The sequence below is a fragment of the Triturus cristatus genome, chromosome 9, assembly GCF_964204655.1.
Source record: "Triturus cristatus chromosome 9, aTriCri1.1, whole genome shotgun sequence".
NCBI classification, from domain to species: Eukaryota; Metazoa; Chordata; class Amphibia; order Caudata; family Salamandridae; genus Triturus; species Triturus cristatus.
The window spans coordinates 452,619,766-452,628,176 of NC_140592.1; the positions used below are offsets into that span (position 1 = coordinate 452,619,766).

An 8,411-nucleotide genomic window follows, 5' to 3' on the forward strand; every position below is an offset into this window, starting at 1 on the left:
TCTGCATCAATGGACATCGCCGCTAGAGGGAAAGAGAAAGAGGGGGCTTTATTGAGAACATTGAAAAATAAACATGAGTTATCAGAGGTTAGCCTTCCTTTAACGAAACCACATTGCTCAGGACTAATTAAATGAGGAAGAAAAGATTCTAGTCGAAGAGCTAAAAGTTTAGCATAGATTTTATAGTCAACATTTATTAATGAGATGGGGCGATAATTTTTGCAACATTTGGGGTCTTTACCATGCTAATGAATCAGACAAATTGAGGCTTCTAAAAAGGTACCACTTGCTACCCCCGTGAAACAGAAATGTTGGAGGAGATTAAAAAGTTTTGGTAATAATAAGCTAGAAAAATGAAGATGGAATTCTACAGAAAAACCGTCGGGACCAGGAGATTTATTTTTCTTTAGAGAATTCAAGGAGGAGGAGATTTCCTGTATTGATAGATCTGTGTCTAAGGAGGTAAAATCAAGATCAGAAGATGGGGGAGGAGGGATGTTATGAAGGTAATCATCAATGAGTGAGTCAGATGGGGGTGACTCAGGGGTGTATAGGGCTCTATAGAACTTAGTAAACTCGGCAGATATGTCCTGATCTTTGAAAAGAAGTTTGCCATCGGATGAGTGAATGGATTCAATCGAAGTCTTTTCTTTCCTACATTTCAGATAATTAGCAAGAAGAGAGACAATTTTATTTCGACCACCATAGTATCGAGCGCTACTGCGAAGTATAGTGAAGGAGGCATTATTAGTGGAGGTTTTTATTAAACTCCATCTTAGCGCGTATAAGGTCTTGCAAAATAGAATCCGATGAAGAAGTATAGAATAAGTGTTCTAAGTGTTTAATGGAGGACAACAGGGCTTTATGTTTGAAGGAGGACTGTTTCTTTTTCTTAGAAACAAAGTCTATTATAAACCCACGGGCTGATGCTTTAAAACTGTCCCACACCGTGACAGGAGATATAGAGGGATCTTCATTAATAGAAAATAATTCTTCAGCAAAGGATATAAATGATATTGGATCTCGTAAAAGATAGTTATTGAATCTCCATCTAGATCAGGGGTACTCATAGTATGGCCCGCGGGCCGCCAGCGGCCCGGCAAGCCTTCCTTGGCGGCCCGCGGACCTTGCCGACATCATATGCCTTTGTGTTTTGTATATCGCCGGTTGCGAGCTATGGGGGCCGGGCGGTTCTTTTAAATAACATTCACTTGTTAATGAGGCTTTGTTGTACTTCACCTCTTCTTAGTGCCCCTGCATCTCCACTCTGATTGAGTGGAGATGCAGGGGTACTAAGAAGAGGTGAAATACAACAAAGCCTCATTACCAAGTGAAAGGTCTTTAAAAGACCCGTGAAGTACTTGGGTGCCGCGGCTGTGTGCGCTCTGTCCACTCTGTGCCCCGCCCCGCCTCCCCTCTCATCGCGCCGGGCTCTTGCGCACCTTGGCGGCGAACTACGGACGGGAGCAAGGCAGACTCGGTAACACGTTCACTGGCTGCTCCAGATGACCGCGCTTTTAAAAGCAAAGTGAACTAAGTGCAATTAGGAGAATTAGACACAGCAACTGAACTTACTTGTTTGGGGCCCGTGGTTCAAACTTCACACTCAGCCTGGCCACCGCACCGGTGCCGGGTGGGTCGCGTCAATCCTAAACGGAACTAATTAAAAATACCGCCGCTGTGCGAGTGTCTCTTCCAGGTTGGCAGCAGGATTTACTTTCACAAGTCTGCCCCTGGAAAGATGATAGTTCGGGATCATCACGCTTAAAAGGAGTTCACACTTTTGCTTCATACCCTTTCATCGTTAGTCGGTTGTTTCAACTTGCTTCGCACTCCAGGAGGAGAGCTAACCCATGTGTAGGCAACATAACCTAGTGTTAAGTAACTTACAGAACAAGGGCCTCTAATAGCACACATTAACTAAATGCAAACGTAATAAAATGCCACCCGTTCGCTCCGCAGCCCATTTGTTCGCACTGTGAATGCTGGGAACGGAAGTAGCCATTGGGCAGCCCGCGGGAGAGGGAGGTAGGGAGACAGAGAGAGAGGGAGACACAGAGTGAGTGAGACAGAGTGAGTGAGATGGAGAGGGAGGGAAACCGAGAGAAAGGGAGACAAACAGAGTGATGGAGACAGAGGGAGAGAGAGAGAGAGAGAGATAGAGGGAAGGAGACGGAGAGAGAGAGAGGGAGAGGGATAGAGAGAAGGAGAGAGCGAGAGAGAGGGAGGGAGACAGAGGGAGGGAGACAGAGAGAGGGAGGGAAACAGAGCGATAGATAGATAGATAGATAGATAGATAGATAGATAGATAGATAGATAGATAGATAGATATGTGTGAATGCCTGGTCTGGTGGCTCAGTGGACAAAGGCGCCGGCTGCAGGGGCCTGTGTTCAACCTCATGGTCATAGTTTTTTTGGGGGTCTAGCCCCGCCCCCTCCCCCACTGGCCCCGCCCCCACCGGTGCGGCCCTCAGCCAGAAACCACACTGTAAATTTGGCCCCCGAGAGAAAGTTTGTGAGTACCCCTGATCTAGATGCTTTAGGGCGGGGAGGGAGTAAATCAAAGTCAGCGATTACTGGAGCATGATCTGAAATTAGAATGGGCTCAATCGAGGAAGAAATGAGGTTTTGGGCCAAGGCTTGCAAAAGAAAAATTTAATCAATCCGAGATAAGGAACCATGGGGAGGGGAAAAGAAGGAAAAATCTGATTGATCAGGATTACATAACCTCCAGGCATCTACTAATTGAGTCTGTGAAATAGTATGGAGAAATTGTTTATGCGCTCTATGGGGAATAAAGCGGACTTGGGATTTGCGATCGATAAAGAGGTCCATAACTTGGTTGCAGTCACCACCTAACATAAAAAATTCGTCTTTATGTTGAAAAAACTTATCTGTGATGGCAGGCCAAAAAATGGGGTCAGGTTGAGTAGGGTCATAAATGTTAAACACAGTGAGAGGAACATTATTAATTAATAATTTGACTAGAACCCACCTACCGTCGGAGTCAGTATCTTGCATTAAAACAGTGCATTTCAATTTTTTATATGACCTAGTATAACAACCCCGTTCTTTTTGGTATCAGTGGGAGAGAACAATACTGAACCAATCCAATTACGCTTAAGTTTGAGAGCTTCAGCCTCAGATAAATGAGTTTCTTGGAGCAAAACTAAATCAGGTTTATATGAGGCTAGATGAGAGAGAATTCTCTGCCTCTTTATGGGATTATTAAACCCTTTAACATTCCATGTGATAACTCTGAATGGAAAAAATTAACATTGTGTAACAACAATATAAACAGTATAAATGGAAGGATACAAACGAGCATAGGAGAAGAGAGAAGTATCGAATGAAGGAGAAATCAGACAGAAAGAGGAAGGAAAATAATATATTTAGTAGAAAAAGGAAAGAAAACCAGAGAAGAATGAAAAGGGAAAGGAAATGGAAGAAGAGACAGTACATATCCAAAAAGGATGACTGAAAAAACATACCTGAAGGGAACAAAGAAGGTACAACGAGGCGGGAACGACACATGAAAAGACGAGACGCCTGAAAATGGGAAGGCCAACCACAACGGGATGAAGAAGAAGAAAAAGGGAACGAATTATATGCATTGAAAATTTATAGGCGAGCCTGTAGGAAAAATAAGAAAAACAAACAAGTAACAATGAATGAATACAGAGGATATCAGATGACTGACAAACAAATGACGGAACATGAACCATATATGAGAGATTGGATAAACAAAATATGAGACCACAAATGAACAATGAAAGGGGAAATACTAGAGAGAATCAAGACATTGAAAAATATATAAACAAGAAAACAGCCAATGAATATGAAACAAACTATTAAGAATGACAGTCGAAACTTGTAAAACCAGCAGAATTTAGCGGGAACAAAGCTAAAACCAGTCAAACGCATCCGGTAAGTATAAAGAAGGTTGCAGGCATCCTGTGGAGAAAAAGGTTAAATAATCAACCCTTTGGAGGACTAGCAGTATCCATAACAGTAGTATTGTGGATATAAAGGAAGTTTTTAAGTTCCGCAGGATCTTGAAAGGACCAAGTTTGGTTTTGATAAGTCACCTTAAAATTGCATGGGTGGAACAGTCCATATCTGGCGCCAAGAGCTCGAAGAGGTGCACGGAGATTTAAGAACTCTTTTCTCCTATTCGCTGTAGCGTTGGAGACATCTTGAGAAAGAAACACCCTCTGCCCCAGCCAAGTAATTTGCCATTTAGCCCTGCCAGCTGAAAGAACATAGAGTAAATCTGTAAATTTCAAGAATAGGATGATGACTCCTCGAGGTTTAACTGAAGATGCAGAGACTAAAGGACGGGGACCAAGTCTATGTGCTCTTTGAATGCTGAGAGAAGTAGTAGAAGGCCTATCCAATACTTTAGGAAGGAAAGAGGAAAAAAAAAGAAACAGGGTCATCTCCTTCCAAAGCTTCCGGCAGGCCATAAATGCGTAGATTATTTCTCCTATTCCTATTTTTTAAGTCCTAAGTATGTTGCTGGAGGCTGAGAACTGCCTTTTCCAAAGATGAGTCTCTGAGAGCTTCCCTGTACCTCTGAAATCTGCGTTTCCATTGAAGACACTCTGCTCTCCATAATAGACCACTTTTCTTCAAGAGATTGCATTTTATGATTAGTTTCCTCCACCAGTGGGCGCAACGCGCGTATCTCCTCCAAGAGCAATTCCATAGAAATAGGAGATGACGTTTTGTCGGGAAAGGGAGAGTCCTGTTTCAAACGCTTTGATGAAGAGGAGGGTGGAGATGAATATACCTTTCTCACAGGAAGTACAACATACGGTGTTCAAACTTGTTGGCACTCGTAAGATATGGTCTTTCAGAAAAGCCATCGCCTCTGTAAACAGACAGGTGTCAGGCAAAAGTAGGTAATAGGCAACAAGTTGTAGTGTCATAGGAGCTAAAGTAACGGAAAGTATGTAAGATATTGCGCTCCAAATTAAAAATAAAAAGCTCCAATAATTTTCACATAGACTGTAGCAAAAATGAAGGTAAATACTGAAAGTTAAAAGCAATACAAAATGGCCGCCCTTATATAAGATAAAAGTAAAACAGGTAAAAAGAATTCTGCATCATGTTGTAAAAGCTGGGAAAACCTCAATTTAAAAGAGACATTGTGCAGGTTTAAAGGTCCACTGAAGAGTAGAAAATATTTCATGCAGGTAAAGGCTGAGATTCCTCGAGTAAATGTTGCCGGTGTTCACCTAAAATGGCCGCTGTTCTGAAGAGAAGGCGTCGGCAGACAACGATACTAAAATGCAAAAAAGCGCGATGCGCTTAAATGCGGAAATTCAGCTCACCAAAGACACCACATGTTCCGGTGTCTATTGCGGGCAGTCTCGGGCGAAAAACGGCTCGTGAAGTATGCCGGCAGAAGAAGTGAAAGTCCCGTCGCGGCGAACCAAATCCCTAGGCGTCCATCTCGTCCGGCTCCGTAGCCACGCCCCCTGGATGTGTTCTTTTTAAACCATACTGCTTACGTTTTGTAAGGATATAAGCAATGGACATTGAAACGGTTCCCTTCAGGGCCCTCTAGTCATGTCCTTAACTTTTCAGATAAAGCCACTCGCTGATTTCTGAATAGTGAGTGAGAGATCGTTAAGGTAACCATGTTGTTTCTGCTTCCAATTCACATGCTTTACTTAATCTTGTATTCCCTATGAGTGGTTGCTTTTACTTTTTTTTTACGCAGCATATTACTCTTATCAAGTGCATAATTTGAATTGAGCCACATGCAAGTGTTTATAGCGGGCACAATTAGGTTATAGCTGAAGGCAGTGCGAGTTTCTCTCAGTGGGGAAGAATGGTGTTCAGTGGGGGAGAGGATGTGGCACTATGGCCAGAGCTGTCGAATTTGGAACTGGGGAATCGGGTTCAGCCTTCATGACCAGTCCACCAGACCACTCTACTGAGGGAGCACATTCCCATGCTAGACCTTAGAAGGCCCCACTAGACCTTAGAAGGCTTGATGTCTTAGCACAAGCAGGTTTACCCTAGTGGTGTCAATTGTGGGTTAACCTTGAAGGCCTGTCCACCACAATCCATACTGAAGTTCACCTCCAGTCTTGCGGGCAGGCCTACGAAGCAGCACACCCTAGAGCAACAGTGATCCAGTCGCTGTGACTCTGTCACTGAGGTCACATGAACCTTGAGCAGGTTAGGGCGATGCGAACGGTGTGACCGCACTGGGTACCTATTTCGGGTGGGTGCGTAGTGTTTGCAAGTTTATTATGGTTTGAAAAAAACTTGCTGCCTCCTTCCTGGCCTCCAGCAATTTTCAGAAACCAATAAAAATGTCATGATAACTTTGGTGATTAATGTTCTTCCTAGAGAGAGATAGGAGTTTTGTCTAGTGGAAGGGTTGACTCCTGGAAAGGTAGCACAGAGGGTTAATGTGCCTGCTGCAAAGAACATGTACCATGCAGATCACAAAGTGCACTGCTTTAATGGGGGGACCATGATGAATGGTCATTTAATGTCAGCTGTAGATGATGGATCCCTGAACAGTCTCATGTATGTGCATGTTTGCATTGTGCTGAGGGATTACCAGGTAATTATTCACGCAGCTCTCTGATGGATGTCACATGCGGTTTTTCTGAGTCCCCAGATAGATCATGCAGTCTGTGTGTTCTCTTTTGTACTGCCAGTCACCGGTGTATTCAACTGTGTAGCCTTGGATCGTGTCATGTATGTGCATATAACTTGCATGATCGAGGTAACTATTAGCGGCGATACTACGTGTCTCTCGGACCTCTTTCAAGTGCTCGCCGTCCTTTTTCCCCAGCAAACCCCCCTCCCCAGGGGCAGCAATCTGAGAGATAGCCCCGGGCGCCACAAGCTCTAGCTACGCCTCTGATTTAAGGCGCTACAGGGGAAGGGGCCACTGTACCTGAGAACAGATCTTAAGAAATATATGCCAGTTAGAAATGTAAGATCAGTTCAGGCTCAACTACTGTCAATCCCCAGATATAAGCAAGCTCGCTGGGGGGGCAGGAGTTTTTTGTTGGGAACAGCAAAAATTTGGAATTCCCTACCTATGTCGATAAAAAAACAGCATGTCACTAATGTCATTCAGAGAGCTGCTGAAAACATGGCTATTTAAGAAATGAAAGTCAGAGGCATAGTTAATTTGTAAAGGCAGCAGATCCGTTGGTTATAGCGCCAAGACGCCCTTGGACATACGTGCGCTCTATAAGTCTGTAAATCAGATCAATCAAACCTCAAAAGCAGTTTAGGGTGGTACCACTGCAGAGCTAAGATTTTTTTTTTTCATACTGAGAGCAAAAAGGGAGAGCCCGATAGAGACCCGGTTCGGCACCTGCTTTATTGGACCAAGCCCACTTAAAGCCCTGATTAAAACCATACATAACTTGTCTGAGACGAGAACACGGAGAGCACTTTTCTCATTAAACCTGGTTGAGCATGCTGGATTGCCCTCTGAGTGACTGTTGACAGAATCCAGTTTATTTCCTTTGGTGTAACATTTTTACAGTCCGAAAGTCTTTGGTCTTTTAGTGCCACCTGCAGGAAAGTTGTGGTACTAAGGACATTTTATCAAACTCAGTGAAGCAGTGGGGAAAAAACAATCTCTGTTAAAAGCAAACTTAGTTGTCTGTCATCTGCCCATCACGCAAGTCCACATAGTCGTTTATATAAGGGTTATACAGCAAAATGGAGACAAAATCTGAAGTTGAGCCCTTTTCTTCAAAAGCAGCTCAGTTTTTCACCAGTGATTTTAGTAAAGCTCAATAATCATTCCCCATTCTTTAGTGAAAAATCTTCTTGCCCACGGCTTTTCGTCATGGCTTGAAAGGGATGTGTTTCTTTTTTTTTCTCCATTTTGAGGTGGTAAGTTTCTAGTAAACCCGGTGTTACTATGGAATAAAGGGGGAACCGCTGCGATTTAGTTGCTGTAAGTTAGAATTTACTCGCTGAAAGATGGGGGCCCTTCTGTATTATAAGTTCCCTGTAGATGAAGTAACAGTCTTGTTATTAACAACCATTTCATAAATGTACGTACCACCTACAGCAGTTTACCATCAACAGCACTCATTAACATGAATTAGCATCTGCAATGTGCCACTGAGCACAGTTGATTCCAGGCTCTGTCCATAGCTGCATCTGGAACAGCTGTGGATTTGCTTTACCTTCAACAGCATCACCACCCGCCCCCTCACCAATCAAACTAAAGACAGCACCCCTACTAATAACAACCCCGCCCCCCAGCGCATTGAGACCCTCACGGGTGAGTAGCGCTCTTTAAAAAACCCTGATTGATTGATTGAACGACTTTTCTCGAGCAATGTCTAATTACACTGAGCTTGAGTGAGGCTCAGACCCATTGTTGATCTAGGGCAGCGGTTGTTAATCTGTGG

At 43.6% G+C, this 8,411-nt stretch overlaps 1 protein-coding gene across 1 annotated transcript in view; it reads left to right on the plus strand.

Annotated features, from left to right (window-relative positions):
* MAP3K10 (mitogen-activated protein kinase kinase kinase 10) overlaps positions 1–8,411 on the plus strand; it is a 222,796-nt gene that overhangs the window by 208,397 nt on the left and 5,988 nt on the right. The window lies entirely within an intron of this gene.